The sequence below is a fragment of the Alexandromys fortis genome, unplaced genomic scaffold, assembly GCF_014885135.2.
Source record: "Alexandromys fortis isolate MF-2015 unplaced genomic scaffold, M_Fortis_MF-2015_v1.1 scaffold_29, whole genome shotgun sequence".
Taxonomy (NCBI): Eukaryota; Metazoa; Chordata; class Mammalia; order Rodentia; family Cricetidae; genus Alexandromys; species Alexandromys fortis.
The window spans coordinates 12317521-12343039 of record NW_026067891.1 but is presented as its reverse complement, the minus strand read 5'-3'; the positions used below and the strand labels follow the sequence as shown (position 1 = coordinate 12343039).

At 44.4% G+C, this 25519-nt stretch overlaps 1 protein-coding gene across 1 annotated transcript in view; it reads left to right on the top strand.

The window, feature by feature from the left end:
- The first annotated feature begins 15450 nt into the window (after nucleotides 1-15450).
- Nucleotides 15451-25519, top strand: part of Tvp23a (trans-golgi network vesicle protein 23 homolog A) — a 28806-nt gene continuing 18737 nt past the window's right edge. Inside the window, exons 1-2 of the mRNA XM_050134451.1 lie at nucleotides 15451-15588; nucleotides 15836-15915. The gene's annotated coding sequence lies outside the window, so the exon portion shown is untranslated. The remainder of the gene's footprint in view (nucleotides 15589-15835; nucleotides 15916-25519) is intronic.

The window sequence follows — 25519 nt, the reverse complement described above, 5'->3', positions numbered from 1 at the left end:
AATACGATCAATAACATTCAGGGCAATAAGCCACCACCAGAGCTCAGCTATTACCACAGCAGGTCCTGAATATTCCAACATAGTTGAAACACTAGAAAAAGACCTTAAAACCAACTATATGAAGATAAAAGAAGTTCCTAAAGATAAAAAATTAAATCCCTCAAAGAAAGTCAGGAAAATACAAACAAACAATTGGAGGAACTGAATAAACCCCTTAAAGCAGCAGTTCTCAACCTGCATGTCATGACCCCTTTCACAGGGGTTGCCCATAACTAGCAAAATTACAGTTATGAAGTAGCAAAATAATTTTATAGTTGGGGGTCACTACAGAATGAGGATTGTATTAAAGGGTTAGGTTGAGAACCACTGCCTTAACGAAAGCCAAAACAAAAACAAGCAGTTGAAGGAAATGAATAAAACTGTTCAAGATCTGAAAATGGAACTAGAAGCAATAAAGGAAACACAAACAGGGAATTCTGGAAGTGAAACATTTAGGAATGCAAACAGGAACTACACAGACAAGTGTCACCAACAGAACTCAAGAGATAGATGAGAAAGAAGTAATAGAAAAAATGGATACATTGGTCAAAGAAAATGTTGAGTCTAAAAAAATCTCTGATACAACACATCCAGGAACTCTGGGACACTATGAAAAGACTAAATATAATAATAATAGGAATAGAAGAAGGAAAAGAATCCCAGCTCAAAGACCTCCGAAATATTTTCAACAAAATCATAGAGGAATGCTAACCCAAAGAAAGAGATGCCTGTACAAGAATCATACAGAACACTAAATAGATTGGACCCGAAAAGGAAGTTCCCTTTCAGCATAATAATCAAAACTCTCAATGTACAGAACAAAGAAAAATGTTTAAAAACTGCAAAAGAAAAAGATTAAGAAACACAAAAAGACTTTGTTGACTGCAGCACGCTTCTTTCTCTGGCTCCACTCACTGTTAGTAGCTTTCCTTGATAGGAATCCCAACAGATCTGGTATCTCTAATATCTTGTGGTCTCCAAGGCAATCCAGGCTTCAATTTCATAGCTTCATGCAATGGCCTCCATTCAGGGATACCCCTGACACACACCTGGCCTGACTGACTTTCCTTAGGGGTAAATTCCATAGCACCTTTCTTCTGTCCTTAACTCCAGAACCATAGAGCTGAAGCTGCCAAGTTCTGCTGCTTGCTGGGGCAGGAACATGGTTCCCTTGTTCAGTTACATCTTTGCCAGCTTTCTGTCCTTCACTGCCTAAGCTTAGCTGTCCTGAAATAGGATCTAGACCAGATTGGCCTCAAACTCAGAGATCCACCAGTGTCTGCCTTCTGAGTCCTGGAATTAAAGGTGTGTACCACAATTGGCTCTAAACTTTTCTTTAATTCCTTTTTAAAAATGAGAAACTTAGCTGGATGGGATCTTGCCCTGAGGTCACTCCATTTATTCCATTTCTTAATCGTTGTCTCCTTGAACATAGGACTTAGCTCCATTTCACTCCCTGTGCTCCTTTTCTCCTCAAATATTTTTCCTTGCTCAGCTTGCTCATTTTCATTATATATCTTCATTAGAATTAACACTATTAACCACAAAATGAAGTCTATATGAGGCTGTTTTGAGATTTCCTCTGCTAGTGGAATTAATCCAATACTCTTCACTTTAGCCTCAGACAGACTTTGGACAAGGGCAAAAGACAGCCACTTTTTTTCACCAAAATCAAAAGAATGATCTCTAGGCAACATACTAAAATTCTTCTCCTCTTTAACCTCTTGAGTCAGCCCTCTAGTTCATCAAGTCGCATTCAACACCGCTGTCTTCCATGCTCCTACTGGTATGGCCCATTAAGCAACACTTAAAGCACTTCACTGCTTTTCTAATCCACAGTCCCAGGAGACCCATGCCTTCTCCCACCTAGAGCCCTTCTCTTTACCTAACCTGTCTGGATCTGTGGACTGCAGCTTAATTAATTACTTACCAGCTAATATCCACTTAGAAGTGAACCCATGCTGTATTTGTCTTTCTGAGTCTGGGTTACCAAACTCAGGATGAATTTTTTTCTAGTTACATCCATTTGCCTGTAATTTCATGATGCCATTTTTTTAACAGCTGAGTGATAGTTCATTGTATAAATGCATCATGTTTTATTTATCCATTCTTTAGTTGAGGGATATCTATGTTATTTCCAGTTTGGCTATTATGAATAGTCCATTGTATAAATGCATCATGTTTTATTTATCCATTCTTTAGTTGAGGGATATCCATGTCACTTCCAATTTGGCTATTATGAATAAAGTCACATAAACATAATGTGTTTGAGCAAATGCCCTTGCAGTAGGATGGATCATCTTTTGGGTATATGTCCAAGAGTGGTGTAGCCAGGTCTTGAGGTAGATTGATTTCATAGTGGCTGTACAAGTTTGCCCTCTGTAAGATATACCACTTCCTGTTGCCTGCAAGATGGATACTTAGCTACTTCTCTAGCACCATGATTGCCTGAACTCTACCATGTCATACCATGCCGATAATAGACTAAACCTCTGAACTGTAAGAAAGCTATCACAATTAAATATTTTCCTGTATAAGAGTTGCTTCCAAAGCAAGCAATATTTGACAGAGACAATTAGCTACCTGAGCAATCACCCAGAGTCTCATTTTACAATGTTGAAGCAAGCAACTTTGGCTAAGGCCTAGTGTAATTGACAGACCATTTTCAAAGGCAGGAAAATTTTCAGAACCGTCTTACCCTGTCTTGGCAAGATTTGACAGTCTTTTTCCTTGTGTCCTGCTTATCCATTTCTGGATACCATGTACTTTGTCAGGGGTTAAGGTATGGGAAGTTTCTTGCCCAAAGACCAATTGTGCCAACAAGAAAACAAACACTGACTAGAATATCTTCAGTGCTCAATATTCTCTCTGGAATAGATTGGTGCTGTCAGGAGCAATCATGTCTCATGTCAACAGAACCCTAAGTTATTTAAATGCTATGTTCCACAGATCCTTGAAGTGGTTGAAGATTACCTATCTAGGCAGAATACAGTCTCTCTGTATCTAAAGAACCTAATTGATCTGACTGTATGTACAACAAACATGAACAACTATTGACCTATAATGTTTAATACCTGTATAACTTAAAGACTAAAACTTCATGTCAGAATATTAAATAATCTGTAAACAAATGTGCAACAAATGAGGACAATGACCTTAAAATATAAAAAATCTATAAGTATCTTGTTCAGAGGTAAGAGTAATATATAATGCAATATGAAAATATATCCTAAAAGTAGTATCAATAGGGGCTGGAGAGATGGCTCAGCGGCTAAGAGCATTGCCTGCTCTTCCAAAGGTCCTGAGTTCAATTCCCAGCAACCACATGGTGACTCACAACCATCTGTAATGAGGTCTGGTGCCTCTTCTGGCCTGCAGGCATACATGCAGACAGAACATTGTAAACATAATAAAATAAATAAATACAAAAAAAATTTTAAAAAGTAGTATCAATATACAAAATGTCCCCAACAGAGGTAGAAACATGCATATATATAATCTGACAGAATAACATCGCATAGGTGTACAAATAATGTAAACAAAAATAACAAATATAATTTGAACTTATATCAATATACAAAAACTATACCAATGTAATATAAACTATCCACAAATAATAATTCACAAGTATTCACCTTATTACCCCACTATTATTATCCCCCATTTTTTGAACAAACATAATTTTCACCCCAACCCTCTATCTAGTACAATTATCAACAACCCCTAAACAGTGTTCTCAACTCTAAGGACAAATGTTTTGGGGATGGTGGTGTCATCCTCTAGAATTGCTTCCTGCTGTCATGGGGGCAATGTTCTCTTAATGGGATCCTGCAGAAGTAAAGTGATGGTTAAATTTCAAAATTACTGTCTAGTATAGTTGCAAACAATTTCCAAGCAGTCGATAGGGTTTCTTTCTTTCTTTTTTTTTTTTTCTTCAAAGTTCTTATTTGGAGTTCTGGCTAGAATGACATGAGGTGAACCATTCAGCAGCTGGTACCCAAAAAAGTGGTCTTATAGTAGCACTGTCAGTACCACAATGTCATCTCAACTATGTGGAGTTGTTGCTGTGGGGCCCCATCTTCTTCCTGGAAACTTCAAAGATTGCTGCAGGAAAAGGATCTGTAGGAAAATCTATTTTTCATCATGGAAAACTTAAACATCATTCATATAAGCATACATTCAATGAAGAATACAATATAGACTAAATAGGCATGGAGAAAGTAAAATTTTTCCTAAAGTCTTCCTTCTGTTCCATATCAAATGGCTCCCGATATGAGACAAAAACTTTGAATGCTCCTTTTAACACCACACTTGGATTTAGAGAAGTACAGAATCATTGTCCAACTCCAAAACCAGCTGAATTTATTAATGTGTGTGTGTGTGTGTGTAAATGTAAGTGTAACCCATATCTGGATTTATAATCCATATTCCATTTTCTAGATGATTCTTAGTGGATAGTTATTTTTCCTTCTGTCAGCATTCAAACATCCAGGGTTACTTGAATTTTTGATGATGTGTATTTTTCTGTAAAGATAAGAGCAGAACCCTGCCCCAACCCTCTATTACTTTCCTTACCACTTGTATGGTTTTCACCATTGTGGATGAGCTGTCATTTCTCTGTTTAAATAGGCTTCTCCTTTTCAAAGTGAACTTTATTAATTTTGATGGCATCCATAATTTTCTTCTCCTATGGAAACAAGAGTGAAACCCCTTCCCCAATGTAACACATCTCCTGGTTCTATTGTGAGGTCAACACATCCTTGAAGTATACTGGTTGATTCAATTCGGAATTTTTTCCATTATCCAATGCCTTACTGCTGCTGTTGTTTCTTTCTCATTAATGTTAAGAAAATTCAAGGTTAATAAAGCAATATACAATCTATTTCTGGAGGTATTTTCTATCCCTTTCTGTTGTTCAAATCCTTTATAGTATGATTTGACCTTTCTATAACTGCCTGACCTGTAGGATTATTTGGTATACCTATAATGTGCTTTATATTGTAATAGGCAAAAAAACGTTTCATTTTTTTTAGATACATACACTGGACCATTGTCTGTCTTTATTTGTGCAGGAATGTCCATGATGGCCATAACTTCTAATAAATGTGTGATTACTGAATCAGCATTTTCCAAGCTCAAGGCAATTGCCCATTGAAAACCTGAGTACATGTCTATAGTATGGTGTCCATATTTTAATTTACCAAATTCTGCAAAGTGAAACATATCCATCTGTCATGTTTCATCCCTTTGAGTACCCTTAGGGTTACTCCCTGCAGGCAACAGTGTTTAATTATAGGAAGAGCAAGTAGGACATCTCTTTATAATCTTCTTAGCTTGTTGCCATGTAATAGAAAACTCTTTCTTTAAACCTTTGCTGTTGACATGATTTTTTTATGAAATTCAGAGGCCTTCAATACACATCTTATCAATAATTGATCAATTTCTGCATTACCTTGTACTGGAGGACCTGGCAGACCCATATGGGATCAGATATGTGTTATGTATATAGGACAAAGCCTATTCCTGATTATATCTTGCTCATGGATAAATAATGAAGTTAATTTCATATCATCTGGTATAAATTTAGCAGTTTCAATATGCAAGACAACTCCTTCTGCATATTATGAAGCAGTAACTATATTGAGAGGTTCTTTAAAATCCCTTAGCACCATAAGAATGGCATATAATTCTGCCTTCTGGACAGAACTATAAGGGCTTTGTTCCACCTTACTTAATTATTCTGATTTGTAACCTGCCTTCTGTGATTTATTAGCATCAGTATAAAATGTATTGGCTCCAGTTATTGGTGCATCATGTACAATTTGGGGAAGAATCCAAGAAGTTCTCTTTATAAGGTTAAGTCTATTGCTTTTGGGATAATTGCTTATTAATTTCTCCCAAAAAATTAGCACAAGCCCTTTGCCAGGGTTCATTGTCTTCCCATAACTTTTTTATTTCTTCAGCAGTAAAAGGCACTATAATCTCTGCTGGGTCTATACCTGCTAACTGACAAAGTCTCAATTTACCTTTTATAATTAATTCAGAGACCTTTTTCACATAAGTTTTTAATTTTTTACATGGTTTATGTGGTAGAAAAAATTCATTCTAAGATGACATCATCCCTCTGCATTAAAATTCCTGTAGGAGAAATTCTGGAAAGCAATACGACTAGAATACAGTTAAGATTTGGATTTACCCTATCCACATGTGCCTCCTGTAATTTCTCCTCAACAATTGTCAATTCCTTTTCTGCTTTAGCTGTTAATTATCTGAGGCTATTTAAATCCTTATCACCGTCTAAGGTTTAGTTTAAATGAATTTTTAGATGGGGTGTTATTCCCAAAAGCCAGTTGTAGACTGGAAATGTTTCCTAATAATCTTTGAAAGTCATTAAGAGTCCGAAACTGGTCTCTCCTAATTTGTGCCTTTTGAGGTTTAAATTTTGTAAGCCTATTCTGTAACCTAGGCAACTAACAGAATCTCCTCTTTGAATCATTTCAGGAGCAATTTGTAATCCCCATTAAGGCAAGACTTTCTTTACTTTTTCAAACATCTTTTCTAAAGTATCTGTATTTGAATCAGATAACAAAATGTCATCCATGTAATGGTAGATTATAGACTTAGGAAATTGTTTACATATTATTTCCAATGGCTGACTGACAAAGTATTGGCACAGAGTGGGGCTATTGAGGATTCCCTGTGGGAGGATAATCCATTGATATCTTCTAGTAGGCTGAGAATTATTATAAGTAGACACTGTGAAGGCAAACTTTTCTCTATCCTTTTCTTGTAAAGGTATAGTGAAGAAACAGTCCTTTAAATCAATAACTATGAGAGGCCATCCCTTTGGTAATAGAGAGGACAGAGGAATTCCAGATTATAGAGGGCCCATAGGTTGAATAACCTTATTTACAGCTCTTAGATCTGTCACCATTCTCCATTTTCCAGATTTCTTTTTAACAATAAACGCAGGAAAATTTCAAGGTCTGGTAGATTCTTCTATATGTCAAGCACCTAGTTGCTTTTGTACCAGCTGTTCTAAAGCCTTCAAATTTTCCTCAGCTAGAGGCCACTGGTTAACCCATATTGGTTTCTCGGTTAACCATTTTAAAGATAGGGCTATTGGTACCTCTGAAGGTTTATCAATTGTTTTGCTTTCTTATACAGCCTGAATTGCTGGTGTCTATCATCTATAATATATTCTAATATTTTCCTCAGAAGCATAAGTTTTTGGGGCTGCAGGAATGTTAATATCGGTATTCCATTGCTGCAATAGGTCATGACCCAATAAATTCACTGCAATATGGCTATATATGGCCACAATCTTCCTATTTGCCCTTCTGGCCCTATTCATTCAACCCATCTCATGCTTTATTTTACCCAAGATAGGGCTCCAATTCCCAGGAACTTAACATCTGCCTCTTGAAGAGGTTAATTCAAATGCCAAGATTCTGAAGTAATGATACTTACATTCACACTCGTGTCTAATAAGCCTTCAATAAAAATGCCATTTATATACACTCTTAGCTTTGGTCTCTGATCATTTATAGAAGTCTGCCAGAATATACATTTCCTATGTCCTACTGGAGTTTTTGACTCATCCTCCACATTCAGACCAGTATTGTTAACAGCAGAAATTGGATTTTTTAATTTTCCTGGTGAGACATGTTCTCCATAGTAACTGGGAATGGCTGAACTACATTCATCATGGGGGCCTACAAGAGGACCCCCATGATGTTTCTCAATGATAAAGGGTTGCATTGTCTATCTGTCATTGACCTACATTCATTGGTCCAATGTTGACCTTTGCCACACCTCCTACATATACTTGAAGGCTGAGTCCTCCTATTTCTGCCATTCTCAGGGGAGACATTATTCCTGGGAATCCCTTGTCTACAATCCCTTCTCAGATGTCCCATTCTACCACAATTAAAACATTTGAAACAGTTGGAAATTGTTTCTCCTACCAAAGCTTCAGTACCATAGTCAAGCGTCTTGACATTCATTGTATGCAACACCCATTTATCCATGTGTGGTTATCTGATCTTTAAAGGGTCAAGGATCCTTTTGCATTCTATGTTGGCATTCTCATCAGCCAAAGATTCAATTATTATACATCTAGCAAATTTTGCCAAAAGCAAAAAGCATGCTGGGTTACTTTATAAACTGTTAATCCCATAAGGGACTAAGAACCAGGGCCTGCCTTACCATCTTCCAATTATCAAGAAAAAAGCCTCAAAAATGGCGATTTCCCTGTTTCTGGAAGTCCTCTTCAAACTCTGGCAGTATCCCATGCTGACCTTGGAGCCGGCTCAACTTCTCTTAAGTCTGTAAGGCTTTTTTGTTTTGCTTTGTTTTCTTTCTCTGTTCTCACTATGTCCCTAAGGCTCTCTTCTCGTCATCCAAAAAACACCTTTCTCTTTCTCTTCATCTATGATGGTCTGTTTTTATTGTCAGTTTGATACAACTGAGAATTATTTGGGAAGAGAGTCTCACTTGGGGGAATTGCCCAGATCTGATTGACTGGTGGGTAGATCTGTAAGAGATTTTCTTGATTGATATTGACATGGGAGGGCCCAGTTCAACACAAGTGGTGTTTTTGTGATAGTCAGCCCTAAGCTGGTGACACTGCACTATTGCTTGCCCAGGAAGACCCCACTCTAGTCCAGTCATTAATGTCACTTCTTTCCTTTTCCTAAAGTAGCCTGGTTTGTGTGACAACTTTCACATGGCTCCTTTGTGATGGCCAAAAGAACTAGATTCTGTCCAAGCTCTCGATGGAGGCCACACAGGGGACATGGGACAACAAGGAACCCTGATAGGGACCACACAGGGGACATGGGACAATAAGGGACCCTGATGGGGGCCACACAGGGGACATTGGACAACAAGGGACCCTGATGGGGACACACAGGGGACATAAAACAGCAAAAGGCACAGTTTTTGTTGTCCTGCTAGCAGTAATAACAAATTAATTTAATTATAATTTAGATTGAGTCTTTAGTCTTTTCCTGGTGGATTCAAACTCCATAACCTTAGACAGATGGTCCTGAGCTGTCTGAAGTAGCTGAGTATTGGGAGCACAGCATGAAGTCCCTGGTGCCCAGAGATCTTCACAGAAGCCAGGAATGTTACACATGCAGAATTGTCTTTCCAGTGGGAAAGACATAATAAAACAACAATAGCAAAAAAAAAAAAAAAAAGAAGAAGAAAAGAAAAAGAAAAAACCTGCCCTTCTATCCAGAAATCTGAGAATTGGAGGAGATTAATAACCTGTGACCTGTGTTATCTGTTGGGCCAGGCCATATCAAGCTCCCTCAGCCAGGACCAGAGGTAGCTAACAGCCCAGTGACCTCTACACTATCTGTGTGTCCAGCACCAGTCAGAGTTTTTGTGAGCTAGCACAGGCAGCCATAAAAAAAGGAAGCAATGTAGAAAACAGGGGAAGGCCTGGGACAGGCTGAAGGGGGAAGGCTTCACTGACACCGGGACTTCAGGCTTTCAGCCCCCAAAACTGGGAGACAAAAGTCTGTTGTTTGGGCCACTCAGTCTGCAGGACAGGTTCCATTTCCAGTCTCTACAAGATACCAGGAATGGGAATATCACCACGGTGACATCTGACTTGGATATTGGCCAGAAACTTCACTTTACTTGATGGCTTAAACTTTCCAGTTCACTTCAAACATGCCTGAAGGTCATCGTGGCTCTGGGTTTCAACTGCACGACAGTTTTTGCAGAGACCTCCTCTCTGCATTCCCTCTTGGGGGGAAAATCCAGGAGCAGAAGGCAACAGACCCAAGTCCCCTGCTACCCGGTGGCTTCCCTGGCTTCTGAACTCTCAACCCCACAGTCTCTGGGCTACACAGTGGACACTGCCTGTCCCCCTTTCTAATCTTCCAGAATTGACAAAGCAGCCACTGTCTGTTACTGTCCTCGTTGGAGTTATCTGGGAAGAAGCAATACCAGTTGCGGACATGGCTCCATAGGACTGGCCTGTAGGCAAGTCTGTAGGACATTTCCTTGGCTAGTGATTGATAATGGAGGACTCAGCCATTGTGGGTGGTACCACTGCTGGACAAGGTGTCCTGAGCAAGTCAGGAGTGAGCAAGCCAGTAAGCAGCACCCCTCCATGGCCTTTGCTTTATTCCTGCTTCCAGTTCAGACCCTGAGCTCTTGACCTGACAGCCTTTAATGATGGTCTGGGATTTGAAGATTTATAAGATGGAATGAACAGTTTCCTTCCCATTTTGCTTTTGGTCACATGTTCTATTGCACAATAGAAACCCTAACCAAGACACTTAGCAAAGGCATGGTATATGTAATCTCCCTTCTTAACAGATGGCAACGAGGGTCTCTTATTCCATCCAGCTGCCCCCAGCAGTAGCCACCATCAGTCTCACCTATTGCACGACCAACTTGAGACTCAGAAGGTTTAGCAGCTTGCCAGAGATAGCCCAGCTGATAGGAGGCAAACCCAGCTGAACCCAGCTGAAGAGGGTGTGAGCACTCAGGCAACTCAAGTGGCTGCCTGCTTCTGTTTTGTTTTTGTGTTTAGTGAAAGGGGGCAGGGCACATACCCCTGGGCCATTTCGCAGAGCTCAGTCATGCCACCCATCCAGAGAGAGTGTGTGGTGTGGCTCACAAGGCTTCCTCATCCAGTTTGGATAGGTGCCAGGGTCTTTCTCCTCAGCGGGTGCATTTCCCGTAAGTGGTGATTCTGCCTGCTGGCTCTAAGGCTCACCAGTCTCCTTTTGTCAAGGACAGCAGAGTCTTGTGCCTGCTGGCCAAGGCCTTTGAACTGTTTCCAAATAGAAACAACAATCTTGAAAAGTCCCCAGAACAGGACTCCCAGTTCAGCCTGGGTCAGCCGCCTCCACTGCGTCAGGCTCAGAACCTGAGGGCAGAAACGTGTCCTAGATATACAGAGTGGGTGTTTGAGAGCTGGGCCGGCAGGGAAACAGGGGCCCTGGGCTAGCAGTGTGTGTGTGAGTGGGGACTCGGAGCTCCAGACAGGACGTGCATGGGTATCCACGCCTCTCTTTGCTCCCTGGTTCTAGAGCCTCACCATTTCTAGCTCTCCAGGCTGGGTGGAGACACTGTCGGGCATACTGCATGGGGTTATTCACCTTTTCCTCACTAACACACACCCGGTGCCCAGAACGTTCAGGGAGCTTCCTTCATCTGTCTAAAGTTCATTTATTCTTTTAGAGCCGTGATTCCCAACCTTCCTAAGGCTGCAACTCTTTAAAACAGTTCCTCATGTTGTGGTGACCCAACCATAAAATTATGTCATTACTACTTCATACTGCAATTTTGCTACTGTTATGAATCAAAATGTAAATATCTGCATTTTCCAATAGTCTTAGATGACCACTGTGAAAAGATGATTCAACACCTTCAAAGGGGTTGCGAGGCACAGGTTGAGAACCACTGATCTAGAGGTAAGTCCTAGATAGAGTGTGGGTAGGTGACAGCCCAGCAGGCCATTAAGACAAGAAGACTGAAGCTTATCAGAAAGTGCTAAGGAAGGAAACAAGTCCAGCTGCAGTTTAGATCCTAAAACTAGAGAGGACTTAGCCTGTGGGTAGGGAGTGAGCCAGATGAGGGACACTCCTGAGAAGGGCCTTCCTACTTTTGGCCCTGGGGAATTCGGGAAAGGAAGGATGTGGAACTGGGAAGCAGCAGGTACAGGAACCCTGAGGTAGCAAGGAGTTTGGGACTTTCTAGGAATCTTAGCCTGGCGGGTGTTAACAGAGTATCCGCAAGAGTTAGGCCCACGTCAGGGAAGGAAGGTCAAAGGTTCTAACTAGGCAGGTCACCCTCTCTATGGGGCTAACATAACTGCATCTCTAGCTTCTAGGGGAAGGGTGGGTGGCTCTTATGCATTCTCCAGCACAGGAGCTATAGAGAAGGTGCTGGACCTCAGCTACTCAGAGGAAACCAGAGGTCCAGGAAGCACCTATTTCTGGGGTGACAGGCTCCACTCTCTCAACCAATTGCAGAAGGCCTGTTCCGCCACATACGTGTGTGTGTGTGTGTGTGTGTGCGTGCACTTGCACACACATATACCAAACACATATGTGGCTGTACACACACACACACACAAGGTGAGGGCTAGACTGTCACTCGGTTGGTAGACCATTTGCCTGGCATTCACCAAGTCCCAGTTTCAAACATGGTGATACACAACGGTGATCCCAGCAGTCGGGGTGCAGAACTGGGAGGATCCGGCAGAAGGCTATTCTTAGCTACAGAGTGAGTTTGACATCAGCTTGGAACCCACAAGACTTCATCTTTAAAAAAAAATCATCTAACTTAGATTCCTTAAGCTCACCTCTTTGAAGTCTGTCACTCACTGGTTCTGCTGCAAAGACAGGCACCTCATGGAAGGGTGAGTTAGACCTTGTGCTGTGGGCCCACGGGTTCCTCAGATCCCGGCTCCTATGTGGATGACTGTCCCCAGGGCATAGTTTTTTAAGCTTGTACTCTGGGAAGGGCATTTTATATGAACTGTGTTCCAGTTCTTGCCATCCAGGATGGCAGAAGTGTGGTCACTTTAGAGATGGTGTCTCCCGCACAGGCCACCCATTCAGGCCTGTTGACCACCAGACAATGAGCTCTGATGGTCTCCAGAGCCTGGGCTACATAGCCTGGGGCCCCTACAGGGACCGGTCTGGCCCCACGGCTCAGCTACAGGATCTGGGATAAGACTGAACCTTGAGTTTCTGCTCCCTGCCCCAAGTAGGCTAAGAGGAGCAGAGAGCATGGAAGAAAAGGGATTTTCCACAAGTTTCTGCTCTAAGTACTCCCCATATTCCAAATACTAGTATTTTCCTTATGAGAAGTAGGTTCCCAAACCCCTCCCTGGAGACTCCAAAGGCCTGGACCAGAATCCTCAAAGCTACCTAGTGAAAGGTGACTTCCTCGCTAACTAAAAGCCGGGAGGAACCTGGCATCTCTCCCTTTACTTTGTCTCTCCTTGTGTTTATTTTGGACTCCTGCCTAATTCTAGGTATAGCCATGGGACTTACTAAGACTTGTCTGTTTACCTTCATTTCCCCTCAAGACTGAAGAGACGGGATAGTATGTAGGACCTGCAGTCGCCCACGACTCCAGAACAGCAGACTTCCCTGGCGAACCGATTGCAGACGCTGTCAGCCCTCATGGTGCAGCAGCTCCTGGAGCAGATCACCTGGGAAGAGCAGGTTACTCCCCCATTCATATCAGAGATACAAGAGTAACAATATTTCAAACCAGGGGGTACAGCCAAGCTGAACAGAGGGGGGCAGGACTATACCTTAGCCAGGACCACCTCACTCGGCGTATATAACTCCTCTCGCTCCTGTCCCCTCTTCTAAACTAAGTTTGTATCTGTGCCCTGAAGACGGGGTCAGCAGGCCCTGCCATCTGTTTCTTCCCAGTGTGTTATCTAGTCTCTCCTGTCTCCCTCTCCCTCATCTCTCCTGTTGGAGTATGGGGCGAGTAGCTGAGCCTGGCTTATCGATCCTGCCAGAGCCCTGGCTTCTGCCCTCAAACCCCACTTACAAGGTGGCTGGAGCCAACTTCAAGGCTGACGATAAACTCCCTGCAAAGTGCTTGGTCTTTGCCCTCCCATCCTCTGCCCTGTGAGGACAGGCCAGGTCAGGGGGAGAACAGTCACCTCATATTCATGTGGTAACCTTAGCAGTGGTCATTTCTGAGGATCACCTGAGAGTGGTGTCCGTTAACCCTGATGGGGCTTCCAAGGGGGTTTTCCCAACTGCTCAGGTGCTCAGAGTCAGAGGAAAAGCCCCTAAATGCTCACGCCCACCTGGTCTCCACTGTGAACGCTTCCCCCAGTCCACTCCTGTTGGCTTCTCAGTGTCATATCTGTGCCTGGAGCCAGCTGTGGGTGGGGAAGAGGCAACCGAACTTTCCAGAAAGCACAACCTCCATAGTCATAGATCCTGATGCCTCGAGGCCAATCCCGGCCTTAATATCACTTTAGCGGAGGCAGACTCCATTCCCAGGCCCTTCCACAGACACTGCCACCTGGGAAGCTGGAGAGAAGGCACTGGGTCTGACCCCTGGGAGCTTTGGCAATCCACTGGACTGATTCCAGTGTACTATGGTGGCGGTTGAGAAGTAGAGGATTTAGAAGCTTCTAGAACTGATGCTGGATGCTGGACATGGATATATATATCTATATTCTCCACAACATCCCCCCCCACACACACATTCATTCACTCAACCCTCTGGAACCACCATAATATTCCCTAACACACCACAAACACACATGGTACTGGTGACTGAACCAAAGGCCTCTTATATGCAAGGCAAATACTCTAGAACTCTATCAAACACACATACACACACACACACCCTACTTTCTTTTTAAAATAAACTTTTAAGATAGGGTCTTATGAAGTTGCCCAGGCTGGCCTTGAGATTGTTCTGTACTTTAGGCTAGCCTAGAACTCGTGACCCTCCTGCTCCCACCTTCCTAAGTACTGTGATTACAAGCCAACATTACCATGTCAGGCATGGTTTGGAAAACAATTCTAAAGACTTGACCCCTGAGGGTGACCTTCTGTCCTAGGAGAAGTCCCCTCCACCTCTCCGCCAGACAGCATCTCTATGGCCAGAGGATCGGAGGTAAGGCAGCTCCTCACTGTACCCCAACCAGGGCCAGCAGGGAAGGAACTGCCATGAGTCTCATGGCCCAGTGTCCCCCGTGGGGTCACCAGATAACACCTGCTTGTGGGCAGGGAGTAACATAAACCAGCAAAGCAGAAACAACAGGCTTGGCTAGTAGGGCGGGGATGTGCAGGGGGAGGAAAATTGTAGAGTTAGTGAGGTAGGAATTGGAAAGAGATGGGCAGGCCCTAGGGGAAGTGGAGTGACCCTGTCCTGGGCCAGGAGAGGCAATAAGGTCTTCACATGTCAATAGCTACCTCCCCAGTGTGCCCATTTCTAAGACAAAAGTCCCCAAGCCAAGCAACATGATCCTGATCACACCTGGTTTGTGTGTTTGTTTTTCTATGCAGCCAGACAATTTTCTGCCTCAGATTTCCAGATGTTGGGGTCACAGGTCTGTACTACTATGCCTGGCTCAGAAAAATCTGCTTTTCATAGAACCTGAAAACTTTTCTTCCAACCTTAATGTTGCTTCTGAATACTAATGAACAGACATTCATTCAACCCTCTGGAATCTCCACAACACACACACACACACACACACACACACACACACACACACACACACACACACCCTGCCACCATCCCCTCACTGTCCAGGGTCCTGCAGGGCTGTCCGTTTTCCTGCCAGCAGCTCCAGGCTCAGCGTCTGTCACAGCTTCCCTGGGGGATCCTTTCTGGAACCGCCCTAGCCGGAGACTGCGCACTGCGCAGAGCCCCTCCCCCTACAGACAAGCAAAGCAAAGCTGTGGAGCCTGAGCTCTTAGCATCCCTCAGGCCGGCTGCTTGCTGGGCTTCCTTAACTTTAGGCGGTGAAGGGTGAAGCTGGAGCCTGCGCTGTAGGGTCAACTGGTACCCAGGAGAATGAAACAGGTAGGGCTGCGGGGATGCCGTGTCGTGAGGAGGATGATGGCAAAGAGCCTGAGGGAGGAAAATAGATGCGCTGGCCTTGGAGCCTAAGGCTGAACTGGGCCCCAGTGTAAAGAGGGTGGGGGAAAGCCTGGAGCGGTAAGGGGCTAAGACTAAAAGAAGCTCAGACCGTCTAGGAGGAAAGGGCACTCTGCAGTGGAGGCAGGGTGTGTGTCAGTGGGGCCTGCCATCCGTTCCTGGTGTCCCCCAGGCCCTCGTGGACGATACTGAGGATGTGTCCCTAGACTTCGGCAATGAAGAGGAGCTGGCTTTTAGGAAGGCCAAGATCAGGTATGTTTGGCCAGTGGTCCCAAACTGCATTCATTCTCCAGTTCCTTTATTAAAATACACGGAGCAACTACCGTGTGCAGTTACACAAACCCTGCTGCTAACTTATGAGATAAAAAATTTATAGGGGTAGGAAAAATCTAGCATGGTGAGCCAAGAGAAGGTTCCAAGAGATGCCCTCACTCACGCCTTCACCCAACCGCGCCATGTTTCTTTGAGTGACTGAAAAGCAGGCAGCCTTAGCAGCGCTGTGTAGGAGGGGAGTCAGTGGGCCGCTGGGAAGATGAGAAAGTGCTTGCCCCATCCAAAGTCAGCTCACAAACCTATTTGGCACCTTCAGCAGCCAGGAGGCAGCAGGACCTAGGCTGCTTACTGGCTTTCTCTGCATGGTTTGCCCAGCCTGCTTTCCTACAGCGTTCAGGACCACCTACCCAGGGTGTACCATCCCCACTGAGCTGGGCCCTTCAACATGGACCATCAATCAACAAATGACCCTCCAACCTTGCCTATGTTATGGAAGCATTTTCTCAGTTGAGTGTCCTGCTTGCCAAGTGACTCTTGCTTATGTAAGTCGACATAAAACTAAGTGCATAGCACTTGAACTCAGGACCTACACAAGCATTTAAGGGAATTCTTAACTGAGGTATCTGGGTAAAATTGGGGGGGGTGTCCATGAACCTTTGAAAACTCTTATCTGGGTTTCACATAGGTCATTCTATGAGTTATTAAAGAGGCCAAGGTCCGCCAAATTCTGAATCACTAGTATAACTTGAAGACCACTGTGGGGAATTTCTTGTTTATTTCTCATTTGCAGTAGGGAATTCCTGATCCCATGTTGACTATGTGTTGATTGCATGTTGAAGTCAGATACTCTCATAGAAGAGCTACAGCCGGAGTTCACATCTTTCCTTATCTCTCAATGGCTTTGGGACTGTGGACAGGTCACCATGCCTTGCTTCCACTGACCAGTCTGTAACATACAAAGGTTTGACCAGCTTGACCGGGCATGTGACTGCCAAACAGCTTACTCAGTAACTATTCAGTGATCAGATCCCAATGTATGCCCTGTAGTTACTGCCTGTGGTTCCAGGTCAGGGAGGTACAGTGCTGAGGTTGGGGTTCCTTGGACACCCATGGAAGGTGTAATTCCACAACATAGCTGAAGAGGGCATACCTGCCAGCCTGTGCATGCGTGTGAGTGTGAGCGTGTATGAGTGTGTGCGTGCGTGTGTGTGAGAGAGAATGTGTGTGTGTGAGAGAGAGAGAGAGAATGTGTGTGTGTGAGAGAGAGAGAAGGTGTGTGTGCATGCGTGTGTGTGTGAGAGAGAGTGTGTGTGTGAGAGAGAATGTGTGTGTGAGAGAGAGTGTGTGAGAGAGAGAGAATGTGTGTGTGTGAGAGAGAGTGTGTGTGTGTAAGAGAGAGAGAGTGTGTGTGTGTGTGAGAGAGAGAGTGTGTGTGTGTGAGAGAGAGAGAATGTGTGTGTGTGTGTGAGAGAGAGAAAGAGAGAGAGAGTTTTGAGGCAGGGTCCTCATATGTAGCCCAGGCTAACCTCTGTATACTGATATTACAGGATTGAGCTATCATACCCGGTCTGTTTGTTTTATTTTACCGTGATTTTTAAAAAGACAACACTGTGTCCGATCTCTCTTTTCCGTTGTGCAGGGCAGTGGTGCTGGGTAAGTTCACATCGCTGCAAATCAGAACTTTTTAATCCTGCAAAAGTGAAACTTGGTGCCCGTTAAAGCATCCTCCATCCCATTAACCACCTGCTCGCCGCCGATCTACTTCCTGTCTTCGTGAAGCTGAAGGGCCATTTCATAAAAGCGGAATCACGGAGTTTGCCCTTTATGGCCACCTCTTTTACTCACTATAATGTTTTCAAGGCTTTTCCCTGAAGTTTCTCCTCCTTTTAAGACTGAATATTAGTCCATTGTGTGAGTCTGACACACTCACTTACAGACACAGCTTCCACTTCTCGGCCCTTGAGACTAACACTGCCCTACAAATGGGTTTGCACACCCCACCTTTGAGACCGTGCCTCAGATTTTTTTTTTACATGTAGTCCCAGCAGCAGGGCTGTGGGCTGGACGAAAGTTCTCTTTTTATGATTTAAGGAACTTGTGAGCGTTTCCCAGAGCAGCCACAGCACTTTACAGTTGGTGGACTCTCCACGCCCTTGCTAACGCAGCGTTTTCTGGAGGGCTTTTTGTTTGCTTTGGGTTGCTGTGTTTTTGGCTTTTGAGGCAGGGTGTCATGTAGCCCAGACTGGCCTTGAGCTCCCTTGGTCACCAAGGAGGACATGGGGTTTCTGGTTTTCCTGTCTAGTGCTGGGACTCCAGGACCATGCGTCCATATCCGCTCTCTGCGGTGTTGGAACTGGGCCTAAGACTTCATGCTATAGCCCCAGTTTAAGAGATGTTTTCGTCTATTGAAACAGGATCTCATTATGTAGACCACATGGGCCTCATACTCACATAACAAGGAGTCATATCATGTGTATGTTCAATCTAAACGCTGCTGGCACACTGTCAACTCACTGACAGTCTGAAGCTCAGTGTGGCTTTGGGTTCATTCACAGAGATGTACAACTATTACCATGACCTCATTCCATAATGATTTCACCATCCCAGATGGAAGCCCTGTGCCCATGAGGCAATCACTTCCCATTTCTCTTTCCCACAAGCTCCCAGCTGCCACCAATATACTTCATAATCTGCTTATTCTGGGAATTTGATATAAATGTCAGGATTTTCCAGAAATATAGAAATAGCCTGTATGTATATGTACATGTGTATGTGTGCATGTATATTTGTATATATGTGGGAATGTTACAGGTGTCTGTGAGTGAGTGTATGTGTATAAATGTGTATATGTGTTTGTGTAATGTGTTATGTGTATGTATGTGTGCGTCTGTGTGTATATATATGGAATCAATATTTGTACATTATATATAGGTATATATATATGCATACATAATGAGTACTTGGTACACTTGATTTATGAGTCTGAGAAATCTTAGAGTCTATTAACAAATTGGAGCTCCTGTTAAGTTGGTAAGGGTCCCAGTCCAAAGTCTTTGGAGACCTGAGGCCCGTGACATGAGGCCCAGTCTGAATCCCAGGGCTCCTACTGCACACAGCTCAGTCTGTGTTGAGTCTGGGCTGGGTGCTCTGATGTCTGAGGGTAGAGGAGATTAGTGTCCCAGCTCAGCCTGAGAGTGAACTCTTCTTCCTCTACCCTGTTGCTCTGTGCTCAGGCCCTGGTAGAGGTCTGCACCCCACCTACTGGCGGACTCCTTTTCATGGTCCCCCATTCAAATTCCAGTCCCTTCTGGAAACATCCTCAGAGACATACCCACAAACAGTGTCTTATCAGCCTGCTAGGTACCCCTTAGCCCAGTGAAATTAGCATATGAAATTGGTGGGTGGGGGCGTATGTGTGCACGAGTGTGCACAGGTATGTGTGCATGTGTGTGCATATGTGTGGATGCCAGAAGTCAACCTTGGCTCTCATTTTTCAGGACCCACCCACCCACCTTGTATTTTGAGACAGGGTCTCTCCCTGAGACATGGGACCTGCATCTTAGGCTGGGCTTTCTGGCCACTGAGCCCCCGAGAGCTGCCTGTCTGTCTCTTCAAGCACTGCTGTCACAAGCAGGAACCGCCACACCTGAATTTTTTCATGGTTGCTGGGATTGAACTTGGGTCTTTACGCTTGTACAGCAAGCACTTTACCGACTGAGCCATCACCGATTCCAGGTTCGTCTTTGCCAGTTTAGCCTTCATGGATTCCGGGTTTGTCTCTATCTGGGTATTTAGCCACATTTAATTCCTCTTTATGGCCAGATACCATTCTGTGTATGTACCACATTTTGTTTAACCATTCATAAGATGCAGGGTATTTGCGCTGTTTCTGCTTTTCAGTTCTCAGAAATAGTTACTAAGCATTCGTGTCCGTGTTTGGTGGTGGGTATGTGCTCCAGTTCTCTTGGGTACTCACCTAGAAGTGAAGTCCCAGAGGCTGGGTTAGCTCAGCTATACTGCACTTGGGGGGACTTTTAGCCAGCTTGGCGATTGCATGGTATCCAGGGCTTCTGGTCAGGGAGATCTAGATTTGGATCTCAATTCAGCACCACCATTGAGTCACAGATGACTGTGGAGGCATGGATGGCTTTTGCGCAAAGTTGTCTCCTGCGCTCCGTGGAAGGACACAGGGCAGAGGCCACGCACCTGCGTCTCACCAGGAGACCTAGCCCCTCTCCCCTTGGCCTCTGCCGTTCCTCTGGGCTGTGTTTTGCTGTGGTGTATGTAAAGAGGCATTGGGTTCCAAGGCACCACTCAAGGCTGCATAAACATGTTTATTATTTTATTGATCTTGTCCCTTCTGGGTCCAGCACGGGTGTGCAAGCAGGTCCTGGGTGGGAGTGAGATGTGCAGAGGATCTTCCTGGAGCTGGCTGCTGTCTCTCCATGGAAAGCTATGCTCACTCTTTCTCAAATCTTTTATTTTAAACATTCTGCTTTTTGTTTTATTTTATTTATATTTATTTATTTATTGGTTTTTCAAGGCAGGGTTTCTCTATGTAGCCCTAGCTGTCCTGAAACTCATTTTGTAGACCAGACTGGCCTCCAACTCACAGAGATCCACCTGCATCTGCCTCCTGAGTGCTAAGATTAAAGGCGTGTGTCACCACCACCTGGCAATATTCTGCTTTTTAAGACATTTCTTTTTATTTTTTTTAATGTATGTGTGTGCGTGAGTGTGCACGTGCGTGTACCCAGCATGTTTGTACTTTCAAGGCACTGTCTGCATGAAGTCCCAGCGAATCCAGATGCTGTGGCTCTCTGGCACTGTCCTCTGCAGTGGAACAATCTCTTCTCCCCATGCTGACTTGGGGGGCTGACCTGCATCCCGGGTGTCAATGCCACTTTGTCTGCAGAGCATGATCAAAGTTTCTCAATTGCTTCAGTCTGGGGGATGCGTGTGAGTTTTTAAAATATTTGTTTATTTTAGTTTATGTGTATGATTGTTTTACCTGTATATATGTATGCATGTGTACCTTGTGTGTGCCTGGTACCCATGAAGATCAGAGAAGGGCATGAGATCCCCTGTAACTGGAATTACAGATGGTCGTGAGCAGCCGTATGGGCACTGGGAATCAAACCTGGGTCCTCTGCAAGAACAATAAGTACTTTAACCCCTGAGCCATCTCTCCAGCCCACTGTGGTTTTTTTATGTAGCCCAGGCTGGCCTTGACTCATTGTGTAGCCGACAGCAGCCTTGCAATGCCGATCCTCTTATGCAATGGTACCACAGCAGTGTGCCGCCATGCCCAGTTTATGTGGTGCTGGGAACCAAACCCAGAGTTTCACGAATGCTAGGCAGGCAGTCTGTAGATTGAGAGACATGCCCGTCTCATGAATATGAAACTGAGAACTCGGCCCCTGCTCTTAGATAGGTCGCATGTTAGTGGCTTGCAGATATGCAGGCAAGCATCCCACGACTGAAAACTATCCACAGTAGGTTGATATCCTTATGTTGCCTACAGAAACTGTTCTCATGGATGGCGTTGCTGCTTTCATGGTGAAGCCATGTGGAGTGACTTCAGGCACAGGTTATCAGCACATCCTACGTGCTGGTACCACTCCTTGGTCTGTACATAAAGGTCCATTGTCTTTGCATGGTCATCCTGTGCTGTGGGTGCTAACATATGGTCAGATCAGGAAACTGAGGGAGAGAGCTGAGTGAGTTGCTTAACATCACAATGGTATTAAGTTCCAGGATCTGAACCTGATCAGCTCTCAAGCCCATGTTTTATGTTATATTTTACTTCATTAGTGGGAGCATGGGGATGAGCTTGGCTCGGGGAGACTCTGCATTAAGAGCACCCATCTTTGTTCCCTGGGCAAGACTTCTATGTTCTCGGTGTCAATATAGATACCATGGAATTGCCTCTTCTTTCTCTTCACAGTTTCTCCTTCTGGCCAGTCTTCCTCCTCTTCCTCCTCCTCCTCCTCTTCTTCCTCCTCCTCCTCTTCCTCCTCTTCCTCCTCCTCTTCTTCCTCCTTCTCCTTCTTGTTTTCTTTTTTTTTTTTTTTGTTTGGATTGGCCTGGAACTCCCATTGTAGCAATGATAACTTTGAGCTCCTGATCCTCTCTCTGATGTCCACCTCTCCAGTGTGATTACAAGTGTACACTATTGCTATGACCACATCACTATTAGTGGTGGGGCAGCCTGTGTGCTGCAGGGCATTGGCAGAGCCCTCTGTCCTCTAGGCACCAAGAGCATCGAAACCATCACTCAGTAGCAACCAAAAATGTCTTCAGATGCTGTGCATGTCTCCATGTACAAAATCACCAATTTGGAGTTAGAATATTCTCTATTGGGAGTTTAGGGGTTTTGTTCCTGAGTTAATTGGTCAGAGGCTAGGTTGGTCTCAGTTCCCTATTCAGCCAAAATGGCGTTGTCCTCCTGATCCCCTGGGCAGCTCCTTAGTACTGAGATTGTAGCCATGTGCCGCTAGGCCCAGCTTTTATCTAGAGTCTGGCATTTAAGGGAACTTGGAGCTGTTTCTTTACTTCTTTGTATGACATTGAACCAAAAGAAGCTGGATATAAGGAAAAGGGGGGGGTGGCAGCACTTGGAATGACTTGGAATGACTTGGTGGCCAGTCATTCTTCACAACAATATAAATACACCTCTATTTAATATATGGGTATCCACATATATATCATATATATATCACATATGCACAAGTACACATACAGGCACACACACACACATGCATACACACACACACACACACACACACACACACACACCTTGCTCCAGAATACTAAGGAAATGATAATTTTGATTTTCTTAAAACCCAAAATGTCTGTCTATTCAGCTGATGAGGACCCTCACCAAGACTCCCATGTGCCTTTGGGGAACAAGTCATATTGTCTCTAATGCTCTAAAATCAATTTAGAAAAATATAGAAATAAACACATAAATAAAAAATTTAAACCCTGCATTGCAGAGCATGCCTTTCATCCCAGCACTCAGGAGGCAGAGGCAGAGGGATCTCTATAAGTTTGAAGCAAACCTGGGCAGCAGAACAAGTTTGTAAATTTTGAAGCTAGTCTCACCTACAGACCCTATCAGTCCCCTCAAATCAGCAACAACAACAACAAAACAAAATCAAACAGACCAAAAAAGAGCCAGACACAGAAGCTATTTAGTTCCATCAATAGTGGATCGTTTAATTTTGGGGAAGGTTCCGGAACACCAAGAAAAATAACCCTCCAAATCAGGGAACTAGTGAGATTTCGGTTCTCTTTGATCAGGCGGATCCTTACTTATTTTGAAATGATCTCCTCACATCTCTGACGGCTCCACTTCCCCTTACATGTCTTGTGTGTGTCTTGTTCACATGAACTTGCTGTGTGAGCTGTGTCAGCAGGAAGGCCATCAAAGGCCGAATTAACTGCACCGAACCTTGACCTCCATGTCTGGAGAGTGTTTGGAGATGCAGGGTGGGCATCGGTCAGGGTCCATGGGACTTTGTTTTTGATTAGGAGGGGTAAATGTTGAAATACTAGTATAGAGCTCAGTCATACATGCTGGCGACATTGTCTTAGTAAAGATCAATTTAGGAACTTCAAGTTGAAACCCAGGTTCCTTATAACCCCTGTCTGATCCTGGTTCACTGGTCAGAAGCTGTGTCCACATCTTGAGCCCCACATTTATTAAAATGTCACTGAGCAGCATCCTCTGTCCTGAAACAAGCCTCTATGACTAAAGGAGGCAGTGGTCTGCAGTCAGGGCTAGCTGGTGGCGCTGTGCCCGCTGTCCACCCTGATGGACAGTGGAGGTTCCACAGTCAGGGCTAGCTGGTGGCGCTGTGCACAGTGTCCACCCTGATGGACAGTGGAGGTCTGCAGTCAGGGCTAGCTGGTGGCGCTGTGCCCGCTGTCCACCCTGATGGACAGTGGAGGTCTGCAGTCAGGGCTAGCTGGTGGCGCTGTGCCCGCTGTCCACTCTGATGGACAGTGGAGGTTCTGTAATGTTTTGATGGCCCTGCCCACATTATGTAGGAATCCCACATTGGCATCCATACGACTCACCGTAGAAGGAGGCAGTGCTCCATTTTGTTCCGTGCACCCTGCCCCAGCCTATGCCTGGCAAACAGCAGGCACCTGATTATGGGCTATTGTTTGAAGTTCAATTTATTTAAGGGTATTTCTGGAATGGTGTTGAAGGAAAATTGAAAAATGTTTTATTGTAAAGTTAGTTCTGTCTTTAGGCAATTTAAACCAGGTCAGATGGGCACCAGTGATTGCTTTGTATTTCTTTTTTAAAAGAGTTATATTGTAGAGGTGGGTGTATGTGTGTCGAAGGTCAGAGGACAACTTGGAGGAGTCTCTCCCTCCATCATATAGGTCCCAGGGGGCTAAACCCAGGTCACCAGTCTTGGCAGCAGGCACCATTACACGCTGAAATGTCTTGCTGACCTATCTATAGTTACTTTGAATGCCAAATTAACCTGCAAACAAAAATACGCATAGACCCCAAATACAATGTGTACTATTTTCAGTATGGCGGGACATTTTAATGCTTGATTGGAACTCCAAATAAAGGCCCTGCAAAATATGGCCACTAGATATTTTAACTTGAAAAATAAAGCTTTGAATTAATATCCATGAAAAAAAATTTTAATATCATTTTAAAGGATTTTCTTTTAGAAATTTAAATTATTTTTAAGTATAAAGTGTTTTGGCTGTGCATATATATGTACCATGTGTGTGCCTGGTACTCGTGGAGGTTAGAAGAGGGGATCGGATCCCATGAGACTGGGGTTACACGCTGTATGAGCTGCCAAAGTGGGTGCTCGGAAGTGAGCCCGGGTTCCCTGGAGAGTAGTAAGCGCTCTTACCGACAAGCCATCGCTCCAGTCCCTCAGAGGGATTTTCAAAGCGCTGTTTATAGACAAGCACTACGAAGCCAGGCATGGCCCTCTGTGATCACTCCTGTGACCCCAGCACGTGGGAGGCAGAAGCAGGTGGCCATGTCATTTTCATCTATATAGGGAGTTCAAGGCTAGCCTGGGCTTCATGAGACCCTATCTCAAAGTACATCCATCAGTCAAATACATAAACAAAAGGACACAAATAGCTAACATATACCCTTACCGTACTCACTCACCCCAAAGAACTTCACTGTATGTTAAAAAAAAAATCTGCATTTCATTTCCACGGGTCCTTTACAATTTTTGTGCCCTCAGGAGTCGGTCCTGGCAATGTTGCCTGGTAGGGACGCTGCTCAGGGCTGCCTTTAAAAGTATATTTCTATTCTTGAACCTGGTCACTACCACCAGACAGCCCACTCTTCCCCTCTGACTCGGTTTACCTGGTTTTGTTTGTTTGTTTTTGTGAAGCAAAGTCTTGCTATGTAGCCCAGGCTGGTCTGGAACTCACAATTCCCCTGGCTTAGGCTCCCAGATATGGAGTTATCTTTGCCACTCAAAAGACCCAGGATTCTTTCAAGAGAAGAAAGTGGATTTCAGATCTTTTCTCCCTCCCCCCACCCCAGGACTGGGGCTTGCCTCCTGGGCCTTGTGTGTGC